Below are 18,443 nucleotides of genomic sequence, written 5' to 3' on the forward strand. Positions count from 1 at the left end.
AACTTTTCCCTTTTCACTCTATTATCTTAAACCCTTCGAATTTACCCAAAACCTATTGTCTTTTTGATGAACAATTGACAAAATCAATGCTTTGAGAATGGATTTTTGGGAATCTTTGAGTGAGTACTGTTGTTCCTTTCAAATCCTTTAAATTTTTTAACTGATTCAATCAAGAACGAACTTGTTAGAAACAAGAGCTCATTAGAAAGTACCAAAATGACACTATTTTGGTCGAGAACATAAATCAATTCAATGGGGGAAACAGAAATGGAAACGGTGCGGAAAAGAGAAATGTTTTGGGAAAGAGAAGGGAATGATTTAATCGAGGTCTGGTTAGAGTTTATGGAGAGTAAAAAGAGGGATTTGCCTTGTGTGCCAGCGTAAAGAGTGGAATGGGAAAGACAGAAAGCGAATTGAAAGGTGGTTGGCAAGGAGGTTGAAGAGAGCCAAAGGCTCGACAATGATTCAAGACTTAGGCTTTGCTATTGGGGGAAAAAAGAATGGGATAGCAAAAGCAATGTTAATTAAGGGATATCGAAAAAGGTTACCATTGAAGTTACTTTAGGCTAAGCTTGGAAACAAAAAGGAGAGAATGATGACTAAATGACGGTGCTGGAGCTTAGGCAGTGGTGGAATCGGCGGCCCAAAGGGGAGGCCAGGATTTTTCGTTACTGATTAATTGAATTTTTAACGGTTGTGACTAATTCACACAATTATTTTAATTAAAATGATTAAATTGAAAAAAAAATTAAAGTAATTATGAATGTAGTTTACCTTATATTACATTACATTAGCTATTCATGATAGTTCTCAAAATGTATTAATAGTTTTATAAGTGCCCATTTGATTCAAAGAATATAAGATTATCTTATTTGAATTTTAAACATTACTTTGAATTACTAATTATGTATTTTCAATTTTGATGTGTTATAGTGTATCGCTTTAGGTATATATTTATATATATATATATTTATAGTTTAATTTTTAGTTATTAATAAATTATATGTATGCAAATATATCCATATAAATATATTTACATTCAAGTATAAGTTATAAAATTATTAATTTGTTTTAGTAATTTAATTTAATAATTATATTTTAACTTTAAATGTAATTATAAAAAATAAAAATATTTATAAAAAAAAATTTAAGTTTAAAGTATTAAATTTTTTTACTAACCGGTATAGATTAGTACGCATTAGTATTGATCAAAACGGATTAAAACACATTAAAATGCATTGAAATCTTCACTAAAATAAAACTTAAATTACTTGGTACAACTTGAAGATGGGCATGATATATACGGACACAATATTGACATAATAATTTTCAAACCATTTCTAATTGAATTGGCTCCATATTATTTCATATACCAACTTAATTTGGGGTTTATAATAGAATTATAATAGTAAAGAGATTATGCCTACTCAACTTGTTTTCAAACCTCCTTTTATGCCATTTTGTTGTGTTTAATAGCTAGTTTAACATTATTTTTGAAAAGTATTCTAAAAGAGAGTTTTTGAAAAATACTTTTAAGAAGTATAATTTAAGATTTAATGCATTTAACATAACTTTAAAATGTGTTGTAAAAAATTAAAATATTCGTTTTAGATATAATGTTGTAAAGTAAAAAGTAGCTAATTTAAATAACTTTTAAATTCGTTAATATTATGATGTATGAAATATAAAATTTAAATACTTTTGAGCAATTAATACAATTTTTTGTAAAATTTAATTTAAATATATAAATGATATTAAAGTCACATATAAACATAACTCTTATATATTAATATAAAATTCATAATTGATGGAATAATTGATTTAAATGCAAAGTATCATTAATTTATTGTATCTTTATTATTACTAATTTCTTTGTCATGTGTGTTACACATGGTTTTACGTGCTTTTTTAATCCATTAAATAATATATTTTATAATTTAAAAAACATATTTACTAATTAAATTAGAATTGATCTATTTTTATAATAAAAATCTAATAAATTTGAAAAACTATTGAGAGGATAAAGTAACATTTTAAAAGTAATGAAAAAAAGAAGAAGCAAAAACAACGTATAGTAAAATATCAAGTAATTAGATAAAATAATTTACCATTTGAATGAGAAAATTTTACTTACAAAGAATCATTACATTAATACTCCATTGCCTTTTACATGAAATTTCAAAACAAAATGGTAAAGAACATTAACTATTAGAATCAATAACAATAAAACTATTGAATATGAAATAATAATAACTAAACTTATCAAATAATATTGAAAACCATACCTTTTTTCGTTATGGAAACAGAATTCCAATAATTCTTTAGATGTTAGTTGAATGAAAATGCTTTGCTAATGCATATATTTATAGTTTTAAATATTAATTTTAATTGGTATATAATTGTAACACTAATTAAGTGATAATTAATTTAAGATAATAATGTAGTTTAATACAAATTTAAAGTATAATTAAGTGATAGTAACTATTTCTCTAATAATAAAAATATTATTAATAAAACAATTATAATTATTAATAATTTGTTATGAAATATCTCTTAGTTTTATATTGAAGATTTAATAAAAATATTATTAAATAAAATAATTATTATCATATTTAAAATAAAATAAAATAAAATAATTTTAATATTTAATTAAAAACTTGGATTTTTATTTATTTTTAATTATCTAATTATATTTAATGATTTTATAGATTTATAATTTTATTAATTAATAATATATTATACTATTTTTACGTAGAATTTCTAAAATATATACCCAAATTAATTAATTTCATATTAATATACTATCATATTAATTAATATTATTTTTATTATTATTACACAACAACACTAATGAATTATTTTTAATGTCAATTTAGCAATATAATTAACAATAAAAGATTTCCTCATCAGTTTAAAAATTTTCCAAACTCATGCTTATATATATATATATTACCAAGATACCTTGTTTGCATTATTATGGTATTGAAAAATATTCAACTTAAATTATAATAAAAATTATCAAAATTAATAATTTATGATAATTTATTGTTAATATTGTGATATATAAAATATAAATTTTAAATATTTTGAAGTAATTAATATAAATTATTTATAAATTTTATTTAAATTTATAAATTATATTTATGATTTATTATTAATAAAAAATATTTTATAATTTATCACCGAAACTAATTTTTGAAAAGTTGAAATCTTCTATAAGAAAAGGAAAGCAATAATTTTTTATTATCTATTTAGAGTTGTTATCACTTTTATTCACTTTAAATCTTTATCAATTATTTTTAAATGTAATGTGTGGAGTGTGCCCCGCATTTATCAGACGTTTTGCAAGCACTTAGAAAGACGAATGAGGATTCACCAAATAATAGGTAAAATAGAGGTGACGCCGCAACTATGACGTCCCAATGAGAAGTAATGTCACGTCTTGACGATGTGAAGAAGGACATCCCGACAAGTTGATAGCCAGTCATGACGTGGCGATGTGTTCCTTACTTAACTAGGTTTGTTCTCCTAGTTAAACTCTGTAATATTTTCCCAGTTAAACTTTGATTATTCCAGAAATATTTTAGTATGATTAGAACTCTAATCTAAGCCTATTTAAAGGGGTCATTGTATCTGTAATTTGACATGCCAATTAGAAAGGGCTTTTCTTAAGGGCAATAAGATATAGTCTTATATGAGTTTTGGTGAGAGTTTCATGGTAACTATGGAGAGAATTTTGTTCCTGAGTTAATACTTTGTTTTTGGGGTTTGGAAAATGTACTTTTGGTACATTTATGTTTATTTTCTTCGTATTGTACTTTTATTTGTTTACTTATTTAGTGAAAAGTCGAAGTCTCATTTACCCATGTTTTTCCCTCTTTGTGGGTTTTCCATGTAAAACATCTGTGTTCATTTCTCTCTACTTTTACTATCTTATTGTTTATATGGATCAATCCCCAACATCATGTGTGATCCAGTAAATTCATGAAAGCGTTTTATATTTTATTAGACATTCCATCACACACGTATATGTGCAGAAATCATATGTTTAGAATGCAAAAGTATAATTGAAAATAACATATAATAAATTATGAAACGTATGGTTTGAAAATTAATAGTAACAAATAATATAACTTATTTTAATTACGAAAGAGTATTTCTAAAATTTTCCTAATCAAGTTGGTGTTGGGTTAACTTGTGACACCAACTAGGTTAGGAACTTAAATAATAGCAAGTATAGATATATATAACTGATGAATGTAATAAATTATTCATATTAAAAACGTATAAAAAAATCAAACTGAAATTTGGTTAAGTAATAAATTTAAGATTCTAGTAATTTAATTGATGTGGATTCAAATCTTACCATATGCATATTTTTATTGATTTTTTTTGTTAAAGTAAAAAAATTAAAATACTCTCAAATAAAATAATTTATTTTTATTATAAAAATATATTTTAACGTAATTGAATAAATTTAATTAGATAGTTTGAAGAAATTTAATTTTAATAAAGTAGCTGAATAAAGTGGCATGTTGTAGCTGTAGGATAATTGTTGAATTTTTTTAATTAAAGTTTTGGATAAATATTTTGGGTTTTGAGCAGGTGCTGAAATTGGAGGTTTGGTCTGTTTGCTTTATAATTTGGGTTTTGAAAAATTTAATATTTAGATTTTTTTCCCCTTAAATTTGATTATTTATCTTTTGAAAAGAGTGAAATTTTTTTTAATCAAAATTTAACTAAAATATTCATTTTTTTAATGATATTGGCGTGATAACCGTGTGACATGATAGCAGTGATACCAACGACGAAGGTCGTCGACAATGATTTTAGCTAGGCTTTGTATTTTTGTTTTTTGAGGTTTGATTTTGGCGAAACCCAAGATACTTGCCTTTTTCTTAGAAAACCCAAATAATGCTTTGGAAAAAATATTGTAATTTGTTAATTATTTTATTTTCACTAAGATGGAACCATAGAAATTTTTGGCTAGTAAGAGTCGCTTTATTTTTCTGTTATGATTATAATATTCATAAATAATTGAATGTTGAATTAGTCGAGAAACATGTCCATGCATATATATGAATAATCATGTCATATAGTATAGAAAGAATGTCACTTGTACTTGTTTACATAATTTAATCATTTATGCTTGAAACCAGATTTAAAACCTTGCATTGTCTTTTAGACTATTGAATGGGAGAAAGTCTTTAAACAAGATCTATGACCTCCATCAATAGTTTTCGTATAATAGTATAATAATACTTTGAGTCGGTTTTACCCAAACCACACCTTATGGTAAGTATTAATAAATAGATTTCACTAGAGAAATTTTCTTTAAGAGGACAGCTAATCATATATATTACAAAATGAGACTATCCCACGACAAATCATATTAGAGTACATATTTATAATGAGTGCTGAGTTTATGGTTATACACTCAAGTTGAGTAACTTTTCTTGAAGTTGTACTTAAATTATAATAATGACCAAATGAGAAACAATTATTAAAATTTATGGTATTTACTGTGTTTAGGTTCACATATTAATTAGATGAAAATCCATGTTTCTACTTGTTATTTAAAATTACCTTAAGGTAACTAAATTAAATGGGTGAATTATTGTTGCAATGAACTTACAAAAATTTTCAAGGTTTAATTTAAGAAGCAAGTATCATTTAATGCATGCGTATGTTGTAATTTTTTTGAAATATTTACCTAATATAAAGATAATTAATGAATAGAAATTTTATTTTTCAATTTCAAAATGACACTAACTCCCTTTATTAATGTCCTCATTGAAAACAAATTGAATGGAAATAATTATAATGAGTGGAAACAAAATATCCACATTGTCTTGAGCTGTGAAAAACACAACTTAGCACTTGATACTAGATGCCCACCGGTTACCCAAGCTAAGGATCGACCTCGTTGGAATGATTCTAATGAGATAGTTTGTTGGTACATCCTAGTGAGTGTAACAAGTACACGCCAAAAGCAAATGGAGAGCTATGAATTCACCAAAAAGATGATGGATAAATTAAAGGATTGTTGGATAAATTCAATTAAGAAAACGATTTTCAGTTATAGTAGAAGTGTAAAAATTTTGAAATATGAGTCGATTTATGATATTTATAGCAGTAAATATTTTTTTGAAAAGTACTTTGTAACAACCCGTTTTTTTGTGGTGCCAGAAGCAATGGTTTTAAGACCACAATTCTGACGAGAGAGTCCATAGATATATTTAAGTAATATTTATGAGTTAAATATAGTATAATCGTGAATCATGATTTTATAGATTTTATTAATTGGTCAATTAGGTACAAGTGGTGCGTATTGAAAGTCAAGTGGTTTTGGAAAATAAGGTATCGGGACCTCGTTTTCATAAGCTAAACTCATAAATATTTTTATTTAAATATTTATGGAGTTTTTGTATAAGTGGATTGAAGTTTGGTCCAGAAATTATGATAATTAGATAGTTAATTAAGGAAAAAAGGACTAAATCATAAAAGACGTAAAAGTTAATCGTTATTTACTTTTATTAGCTAAAGTTCATGATTAATGTTTGTTTAAGGATCTAAATGGTAAATAGACGTTAGTGTATAGTAGGGGACGGTAAGTACTTTGTTTTAAGTGATTATATGTTAAAATAATTATAATTAGTTTATAATATAATGGAATCAAAATAAAACAAAAACCATTATCATTTTATTTTCTTCATCTTCCACCGAAAGTTCAAAGGAAAAGAATCAAACACCATTGTTAAAGCTTTGCGGTTCGACCAAACTTTGGTGTTTGCATGTAAGTCCTTCGATTATTTATTTTTTGTAAATTTTATATTTTTGAGATCATTGCAACTAGGTCCAATTAACCAGTAAAGTTTTAAAATGTTTCCATTGATGAAAATTGAAACTTTTGATGTTTAATGGTTTGTTTGTGAACTTAGTTGTGAATAGGAACTAATTTGTTAGTTTTGTGTATAAGGACCAAATTGTAATAATGAAAAGTTGTCATGAAATTTCTAAAATTTATGGTTTTAGAATTCTGTAAAGTGATGAATTTGTAATTGGATTGAAAATCAAAGCTTGAATTTGAAAGATATAATAGTTTTGACTTTAGAGACTAAATTGAATAAAATGTAAAACTTTAGGGAAATTATGCAAAATGAATAAAATATATTATATTCATGAATTTAGATGGTTTAAAGTGATAAAATTTGATAAAGTGAAACGAATTATTATATAGATCAAGGATTGAATCGTATAAAGGAAAATTGGGGAAAAAAAGAAAAATTATAGAATAGTCCTTGTGAACAAATTTGCTTGCTAGTTGTGTAACGCTCCAAAACCCGACCTAGAAGTTTAGACCAAATCTTGGAGGTTACTTTGATCACCGAAGTGATCGGAAACAAAAACTTTAATTTAAACCAAGAAAACCTTTTTGTTCACTATGCTTGAAACAATATTAAACCGGCGTCAAACATTCAGAAATAAACCCACAGTTTGTAAAGTTCAATCCACAGTTTGTATAATCGTCTTACGAACTGACTTAAAGTTTACCGTACAAAACTTGTGAAATTTTACTTAAACCGAATCAAACCATATCTGTCTGAGACCTTCGGAATGCTGTGTAACACCCCCTACCCGTGTCCGACGCCGGGATAGGGTACAAGGCATTACTAGACTTAAACACAAACAATCATGCAAACCGGGCCATAAAATTTCATTCATATTTTAAAATATTCAATCACATGCACATAGTCCCTTATTTGGGTTTATGAAGCCCAAAACATACTTTAGAAATGGTTCGGGACTAAATCGAGAACTTTGAAAAGCTCTGGGAAAAACTTAGAAATTTTTCTCATGAAACAGGGTCACACGCCCGTGTGGACACATGGGCACGCTCGTGTGCCATCAACACGCCCGTGTCCTCAGGCCGTGTAACTCTCTGTTTATGACGTTAGCAAATAAATTGAACTACACGGTCAAGCCACACACCTGTGTGCTAGGCCGTGTCATCCACACGGCTGAGACACACGGTCGTGTTTCTGCCCGTGTGGCCAACACTTAGGCTATTTTCCAAGCCTTTTATTGCCCTTAATGTCTTTCATACTTAAACATATCATAAACACATGTTATAACATCATTTCAATGGTCAATCATTCTTTAATAAAACCCAAATAAAGCATTTGTATGTTGTCATACATGTGTTTTTCAATTTCTCATGTTACACCTAGTTAGACATTCCCATTCACGTTCAATAGCCTTATCATATTGATAACCACTTTTACCAATTAACCACAACATTTTACCCAACACTCAGTCTCTACTCATTCGGCAAATATTCATGTTCAATCATTATCAATTTATTACCATGTCACGCATTTATTCCATAGCCATGACCACTTCGAATGGTCCTAAGGCATTCATTATGCACATATGCCGTACACTTCCCATTCATAGTAATCAAGCAAAATCACATAACTACATCTCAAGACATTAACACATAGCATGGATGAATAGGCTTACAAGCCGTAACCATTATAAGCTACATCTCATGGCTATATACAATGAATCAATATAAGCCAATACATTTGGCTAATCATAACAACATCTAACATAAAAACTAAGTCCCTATACATGCCACTCACTTACAGACATTAAAACTCATCAATACTCCAAAGGTGGTAGCTTGATAGTGTGATGCTGCCTCTTACGATCTCCAACCCCGAGCCGACCTGACAACACTAAAGAAATGGAGAGGAGGGAGAAGCTTAAATCTTAGTAAGTTCGCATGAAAAATAATAAGCTTTGCATTGATATGCTATTTTTCAATTTCTCTCTATTTATTCAAAGTCTAGTTATGTTGTTTTCTCAAGTCACAGTCACTAAATTATTTATATCTAGAGCTACGAGACCCAAAATTGAGAAACGTTAATTTTTACAGAAACTAAACTCATATATCTTCTTACCATAAAATTTTCATAATTTTTGGTCTAGCCAATAAGTAGAGTTTATTCTTTAAATTCTCCCCTATTTCGTTGTCTAATAGTTTCGACCTTCCTTTACTAAAAATCAATTATCTCATAGTACGGGACTTGGACGATGTTACCATCTATTTCCCCTAAAAATAAACTCATTAATGATTTTATGAATACAATTTATAACCCATGATTATTTTTGTACAATTTCTAGTGATTTTCCCAAGTTAGAACAAGGGATTCCAAACTCATTCTAACTCTGTCTCACAAGATTTCAAATATCTTGAAATGTGAGATCCCTATGCTTACAACGTTTCTTTTATATGAAACTAGGCTCATTAGATTTAATTCCATATCTTATTCAACCTTTAATTTTACTTTCACAATTTTTGGTGGATTTTTAAAGTAGGACTATTGCTACTGTCCAAACTGTTTTAGTGCAGCAAAATGATAATCAACATAAGATTGCGATAAAAATTATTCACATATGAATCACTCATTCATTACATTCTTATCACAAGTCCATTTCATTTCACATGTCAAACATATGTTCTTGGGTTTCGAGTACGTATCTGTGCTATCATTTAGCACAACACTCGTCCAAACATGACAATTCATATGCATCATAATAGTATCATATAATATAAATGATGTATCATGGCAAGGACTCTTTATTTCATTTTTCATATCAAACTCGTTGAATTTCTCAGAATCTCGATGGATATGCCATTCACCATCAATTCTTACAAGTGATCATTTCAAGTACGCGCTCCCGCGAACCTTGTTCCTACGGCGGGATTACCAGTTCAGGCTAAATCCCCCGTAATATAAACTCATAGAATGTCGTTGGGATTACCAGTTTAAGTTAAATACCTTGAAACGACAACTACCCTTATGAGTTCGGATCTAAATTACAAGTCTAGGATAAATTCAGACCCAAATCAGATTATCCGTCCGGGCTAAATCCATTCTAGCACACATATTCTTTGGGAGGCTAGATCACTTTACAAGTTCATGTCCGTCAATTCGTATTTTCCCTTCCTAAAGAGCACACTCCCGTTAACCTCCTTTCTTACAGTGGGATTATCAGTCCAGGTTAAATCCCTTGTAACGACATATGCTCTAATGAGCTCGGATCTAAATTACCAGTCCAGGCTAAATTCACATCATAATCAAAGTATCCGGGCTAAATCTGTTTACACATATTCTTCGGGAGGGCTATATAGGGATTGGATCACCCGTCCGGGCTAGATCCTTTTTGTCGTCAATTTCTTTTTAAAAGAATCCATCAAGTGTCCTTTTTATTCAAATAGGGTATTTAATCCCCTTTCCATCCATTTATATCCATGTCTCATAATATCATTCATGTTTTCATGGTAAAAATTAACATATAATACATGAAACATTAAGACACATAATACATGGTAGAAATGAAATATTTACATTTCACATTATATCAAGGAATTGGAGATATCATACAATGTCACATTAATTATGCACTTACTAATCATGTATTATTATTTTCTTGAATTTCATGCATTATTGTTTCATATCATATTTTCACATCATGAACTCATTCCATCACCTTTCAATGTATTCACTCATGCCATTCATACAATGACAATAAGGGATTTTTAATTTAAACAAGCATTGCATTATTATTGACACACGAACTTACATCGATTCCGAGTACAGCTAATTATTTCGAATTAGTCCTTAATCTCGTTCAACCTCGTTCTAAGCCTGAATCTTATTTTCTTGATCTAACATTACAAATATAGTTTATTTATTACTCACATTATTCAAATGGGTCCATAAATCATAATTTTACAAGTTTGCATTTTGACCCTTAAACTTTCACTTATTTACACTTTGACCCCTAGGCTCATAAAATGATTTTTATTCAATTTCCTGGCATTTTAAGCCTACCCGAATCATTTTCATAACTATAGCAGCCCCCAATTTCCACTAAACCACCCTTTTATGACCAATTTTATAACTTTTGCAAAACGGTCCTTTCGGACGTTTTCATCGAAAATTACTTAGTAAAAGTTGGTCCTCTGACCATAACATGCATAATCTACCATTAAACCTCAAAATACCAGCATGTCACTCATGAGTAAATTTTTAAACATAAACCCTAGCCCAAAATAATTGTAGAAATAGGTAAATCGGGTTACCAGGATTTCAAAAATGTAAAGAACATTAAAAACGGGGCTCGGGATCACTTACAAATGAGATTGGAAGCTTGAACCAAAACTTAGCCATGGCTTCCATGGTATTTTTTGCTAGATGAAGAAGATCGGCATGAATTTTGGCTTATTTTCCCTTTTTATTATTTCAATTACTAAAAGACCAAAATGCCCCTAACTTAAAAATATTCTATTTCACCCATTTCATATCTATTTTTGTCCAAAAAATTAACCAATGGTCTAATTACCATACAAAGGCCTCCAATATAAAATTTCATATCAATTGGGCACCTTTAGCATGTAGAACTCAACTTTTGCACTTTTTACAATTTAGTCCTTTTGACCAAATTGAGTGCCCAAACGTCAAAATTTTTGAACGAGATTTCCATGAAATCATTCCTTGAAATTGTAAACCACAAAAATATAATAAAATTTAGTCAGATTTGGGGTCCCGAAACCACTATTCTGACTAGGCCCTATTTCGGGGTGTTACATGCTGAGCCCAGCTCCAAAACACGGAAAGTACCTGAAAGGAAAGACACTACAGAGATGAGCTACGCAAGTCCAAAACATGAACATACGACAATAGACAAAGTGACAAAATTAAATGCTTATGACAAGCATGTGCATAAAAATATCACTTACGAAGGTCTCAATCAGTGTGTCAAGTATAATATCACCACAGAAATGATTTGCCAGGCATACGTAATAATCAGATCATATTACATGGCATTAATTATATTGTCAAGAACCAGAAGTTCACACAAACAGACAGAATGTTCTGACAAACAAACGTATATTCAGATGCGAACAGATGCACAATTCAAAATCTCATTCCACCAACCAAACACCACTTCGTTCATCCAACACACCATATAAGGGCTATGGTAGGCCCATCCACCATACACATTGCGTAGGACCATAATAGGTTCATCCACCCAACACACCATAACGTGGAACTATGCCACTTGAGTAACTATATACAGCTGAGCTGATATACGTGTAGGATAGTGCTACAAATCGCTATACAAAAGTATTGTAGTTAAACTGCTAAGTTTGTTTTCCTTCTCTTCATAACCAAATCCCAAAATTTTCATGCTATGCAACAATGCACAAATTACGTAGACATAATACAGAAATAAACATTAACAATTCTAGTTGAACATATTTAGATTTGATTACACTTGTATTTTAATATTTAATTACGATAACAATAATAAACTCATTCTTATTCATCACATAAACGATCAATAAAATTAAAGCCCATAAATTCACATATATATACGAATCAAACTAAACCAAGTCCCAAACACACTTACCGAGGCTTGACTAAGGGTCAGATTACGCAGAAACATAAAACATACAATTTATGACTCAAAACAAAAATTCTACAAAATAGGGCTACATAGCCGTGTGCCCCGGCCGTGTGGGGGTCTACACGCTCATGTGAAGGCCACCCATGCCCGTGTGGAGGGGCACACGCCGTGTGAGCAGCCCGTGTAACTCACTGTCCAAAAATTCCAAAAATTAAGCATAGAGGAGATACAACCGTGTGGAGATCTTACACGTCCGTATGGGACACATGCCCATGTGGCCAGGCCACGTGGCACCAAAATTTTCCCCAAAACCCTAATTCCTAATTTTACATGGCTGTGTGAGTCACCCATGTGGGGACATGCTTGTGTGGCCACCCGTGTGGTCATGAAACTACATCGAAACAGCTCAAAATTCATGCTTTTGATGCTGAAACAATCCCTAACCCTTGGTAGCTTAGAATTATACCAAAACATATAGAATTTCATGCACTTCAAAAACAATATGGTACTTCAAGTAACCAATCTCATAAACATACAAGACATTATCAAATTTTACCATAATTCGGTACCGAAGTTAAACCGTTTCAAAACACACACCTTAGAACGCGATACCAAGCAGCAAAGATCAATCGATTCGCCCTCACTAACTGTTCAGAAACCTCAATTCACTCATAACTTAAACTATAAGAACTCCAATTAACAAATAATAGAGACAACAATTCTATCGTAACTCTCATGAACAAAACTTACCTGCTTCGCCTACAGTAAAACGAAACACACAATGATGATTAGTCTTAACAGACAACACGTAACGTGTGTAAAATGGAAGAAACAAGAAATTAAAAGAAATGAAATTGGACTTTGAAAAGAACAAAAAGATACGATGGGGAGGAACAAATATAAAAAGCAAAACAAAAGAACGTAAACTTATTTTCTATTTAAAAGTTAACTTCCTTTTTAAAAACATAAAAATAGATAAATATCAAAACACTCACAGGGATTCGAACTCGAAACCCAAAGACACACTAGAACACAACTAACCACCAGACCAGTAGGCCATTCTGACATTAAAATGCGAAGTTGAACCCAAATGTTCAACCCACTCACTGACCTTAACCACAAACCTCAAAAATTTTAACCCTATATTTCGGGATGTTACAGGTTGTATTAGGTAAGTTCATAGTATAGATGAATATATATATAACTTGTGCTATTATGAATTGGTTTTAATTGAATTGTGAATGAATCTTTGATATTAGATTGAAGTTATAAATTGTTTATAGTGAAGTACACAGTGAGAAAGTACTATTTAGAAATTGATGAATGATTGTGAAACATGATTTATATGATTTCAGAATGGACATAACTTGTTCACAACATGTGTATGGATATTATGAAAGTACTTCTAATTTATGAATATTGTGAATTCTATTAAATGCTCGTTTAAATGTAGTAAACAATTAGGATACGATTGGCATGCCAATAGGGTTAGAACGTGTACTTGTATGGGTTTGCAGTTTGATGCCTTTGTATAGCATTAAGATGCTCCCTAGTATGGTGTAGTTACCCGAGTATCCAAATTATTTTGCTATAGTTCATCAGACCACTGTTAAACGAAAATTATATTGATTGATTTCATGATTTGCTTAGAAATGATATGTTAGTACGATTATTGAAATGTTAACTGATAAATTTGAATGAAAGATGAGTATGTGTTTAAAAGTTGGTTGGAAATGATATCAAAATGAATAGAAAATTTTTAGTTTATATAAATGAAACGCTTGATGTATAAATGTGATATATGGTGACAAGGCTATATGTTAAAAGAAATTGTATTTGATTGTGAATATGAATCTATACGATCAATTGGTTAATATGTTTCATATGTTGAATTTTTTCTTATTGAATGATACAGAATTATGTTGTCTGAATGATTGTAAGATTATACAATTGACACATGAAATGCTCACATTGCTGTTGTAAATGTCTTGTCAAGAAATCGTATTAAATTAGTTATAACTGTTTACTTAACTGTAAACTGAGGTAAGAGTTTCGTTTAAGTATCTATGAACTTACTAAGCTATATAAGCTTACTATCTTTCATTTCCTATTTTCTGTAGTTGACATTTTACAGAACAAGGCAGTTGGATCAACTTCAAGGCTTCTACTATCAAGCTTTAGTCTTGGTAGATTTTGGCTTATTTATTTTGGTTTTGTGGCATGTATATAGGTTAACTTGGGAATATGTGATTGATGTGGTAATGTGATTAAATGGTCTACATGTAATTTGTTCTTAAAGGCTATTTGGCATGTTTGATGGAATGAATGACTTAGATATGTCTTATGGATGTATGTTTGTTCCTGAAGCATGAAGGATTATGATATGGTATTGTTTTGATGAATGGTTACTTATTAGATATATGAGATGTTTTGAATCATGAATGTATGTAGGGTAGTTAAGGCTTGGATGGATTTTATATGTTATAAGGTTAATTATTTGTTTGAGACATATATGGTCAATATATGTATGTATTAAGGCATGTTTTAGGTTTGTTAATAAGGTAATGTTTGGAAGGTATTTATGATAAAATGCACAATGGTATTATGTTTCCTTGTAGATATGGTTAAGCTTTGTAATTAGATCATAATGGTATTGTAACTATTGGAAGTTTTAGTAAGGATTCATGAATTCTTTGTAATGGTGCCTAAAATGGCATATTGGTTAGGCACTTTAGGTTGTTTAGTATAATGATTTGACTTGATAGGTTTAGATGCAAGATTATTGACATGGTTTCAATCTCTCACATGACTGTGTGAATGTTTGAAAATTTTTACAATTAGGTCCACATGACCACAATATGTTACATGGCCGTGTGACCTTGTATTACACGACATTAGCCTTGTACACGGTTGGAGTACACGGCTATGTGGTTTAGCACCATACGGCCTCAGCCTATCACACGATCGTGTGACCCCTATTTTACAGTTTTGACACTTTTTTGAAAAATTTAAAATTAGTCTATGTTTAGTTCTGAAATGTTTTTAGAGCTTTCATAAGCTCAATTTAAGCTCAATCTTACATGTATAACATGTTTAACTTAATTTTTGATGTTTAAATAACGTTTAAATAAGTTTTGAATTGAAATAGCATGATTCTGTTATGTTATTTATTGTAGCATCTTGTAACCCTAATCTGGTAATAGAGACAAAGTGAGGGTGTTACACTTATGCTTTGAGCGAGATGGATTTGTAATGCCCCAAAATTTTAATTTTTGATTTCATGTATGTGTGACACACAATTGAGTACCTACTTCAGTGGTTAAGTGCTCTGGGTGTGTGTGTGAGGTCCCAAGATCAAGCCTTACTTAAAATTTTGGTATTTTTATAAATGGGCTTAAGTTTAATTGTTGCTAAGTTTATATCAGAATGGATCCGTTGGTTTGGTGGTTAAGTGGAGTGTTAGAGGTCCTGTGTTCAATTCACTGTGATGGCGTGGAGACAATATTTTTACTCCAATTTTGGCTAAGAGTTGTGTTGGGGTAAAATTCTGAGTAGTTGTGTTTTAGTGGGTTAATATGGAGTGATTTTAGGAGATAATTGGGGAGAGGTTATCAGAAAATAATCTGATTATCTTTTTGTTGCAAAAAAAAATAGAGTTTTGGTTTTCTCTCCAATTCCCCAAACTTTTTCTGACGTTTTCTTCTTCTTCTTCTTCTTTTTTCCAATCGATTCGGTTGTTCATCGTTGGTTGCTCGTGTTTTGTAAGTAATGGTTTTGTCTATTTTTAATCGTTCTTGGTTAATCTCTAAAAGCGGGATTCCTTTTTGGTGTTTAGGAGTTAATAAAGGGGCTGGTGGTTTTGAATCGACGCTGTGATTGTGCGAAGTCGTGGTTACTCAAGCAAGGTAAGGGTTTTGTTAGGTTTTTAGTCGAGTTTCTTCTGAAATTGGTTGATTAAAAATGAATTAAGTGATTAAACTAGAGATATGTTGGTCGATTTTTAGGTTCTGGAGGCTTAAGAGTGCTTACACAATGAAAACGATACCAAATCTGTACCTGAAACGCAGAAAATGGGATTCGGTGAAAAGCCGAAATTGCTTGCTGTCGAGAAATAAGAGAAAATGATGTGAAAAAAATTGTAGAGAAAAGAAATAAGGGTGTTATAAACTTGGAAATCAACATTTTGTACTAAAATAGTTTTGGACAACAGCAGTAGTCTAAATTTGAAAATTATCAAAAATAATGGAAATTGAGTTAGAGGTTAAATTTTATTAGGTTTAATTTTTCATTGAAGAAACAATGTAAGCAATGGAATTGTAAATTATGAGATATAATAAATTTTTTGAGACAAGGTCAGAATGATTTCGGGTTCCCCTGTTCTGACTTTGGAAAATCATCAAAAATTATGAAAAAATTAATTAGGGGCTTAAATTTATATGTTTAAATCCTTAATGAGTCTATTTTCAATAGAAACAAACATGAAATCATCCAAATTCCGTACTAAGAGATAAATAACTTTTAGTAAGGAAAAGTTGAAGCTGTCAAATAGTAGAATAGAGATAAATTTGAAGATTTTACTGTACCTATTTGATAAACTATAAATTCTAAAAATTTTATGGTAGAAAGGTATTTGAGTCTAGTTTCAAAAACATCAAGCAAATCTTAATTTTGAATTCTGTAGCTCAAGATATAAATAATTTTGTGATAATGACTCAAGTAGACAACTTTGAATGAACATATAAGTAAATAGTGAAAACATATATGAATATTTAGCTAGCATGGGTTACATTAAAAATGGATCACACAGCAAAGGCTAATTTGGGCCAAGTGGGCCACACAGGTGTGGGGGCCCACACGGGTAGATGACATGGGCGTGTGAGCCTATTTTTATCAAAATGTTTCTAAGGTTGCACGGGTCACCCAAGTCGACTGTGAACCTACTGTAAGGTCGATAAGTGCTACTTAGACCCCTAAATGTGTGAAATTGACTGAATGATATCTGTACTGAGCATGTTAATATCTGAACTAAATATCTGTACTGAAATTGCATAATAGCATATCATCTATTGTATGTTGCATTGCATTGGGTTGGGGGTTGTTATTTGGAGGAAGTGTACTGAAAGGCTTTAAGCCTAATTTACTGGCAGCTTAGCTGCAAACTACTGTTTTGTGCCACATTTGGTACTACTTGGAGTGTAGGGATGGGTGGGTTGATTATATCCTCATATGGAGTGTAGGGTTGGACGGAGATGGTGTGTAGAGGGTGGATGGGTAAGATTTTGCTACTGCATAACTGTTATTGCTACTGATACTATGATGGGCTAAGGCCCTATTGCATTTTTGACACTGTACTGAGACGAGCTAAGGCCCAAACTGTCACTGATTCTGAAAAGGGCTTAGGCCCAAAACTATTCAACTGTGCACTGTGAATACTAATTGTTTGTTTGTTTCTGCGAGATTACACACTTAGTTTACGTAAACTCACCATTTTTCTTTAATGTGCTCAGGTAATCCCTAGACTTAGACGGATCAGTGCGACGGAGGACTTAGTGGTGACCACAGTAATTTTTTGGACTTCATGGTTTTCTTATGATTTATAATTTGATTATTATTGATTATTTGGGTTTTAATTTAAGGACCCTCTGAGACTTTGGTTTTAATTTTGGGTTTTTATTTATTTATTTATTTTACTTTATAGATTTATACCTGCTGGTCGTAGGAAATTTGGTTTTCAAAAAGTTAAAGTATTTTCTAAATGCATGATCACTTAGACTGTTTTATTAAAGCTTCCACAACGAGGGATGTTTCAGAACAAATGTTTTAAATGAATAAAGACGAATTCCTAAGTTCTAACAAATGTTTACTAAAGATAATGACATGGAATATTTTCATTGTAACAACGAGGTTTCAAGAACACTACTGTGTGACATTACCAGATACGACCATAACATCTAGGTCGA

Source organism: Gossypium hirsutum, chromosome A06 (assembly GCF_007990345.1).
Source record: "Gossypium hirsutum isolate 1008001.06 chromosome A06, Gossypium_hirsutum_v2.1, whole genome shotgun sequence".
NCBI lineage: Eukaryota > Viridiplantae > Streptophyta > Magnoliopsida > Malvales > Malvaceae > Gossypium > Gossypium hirsutum.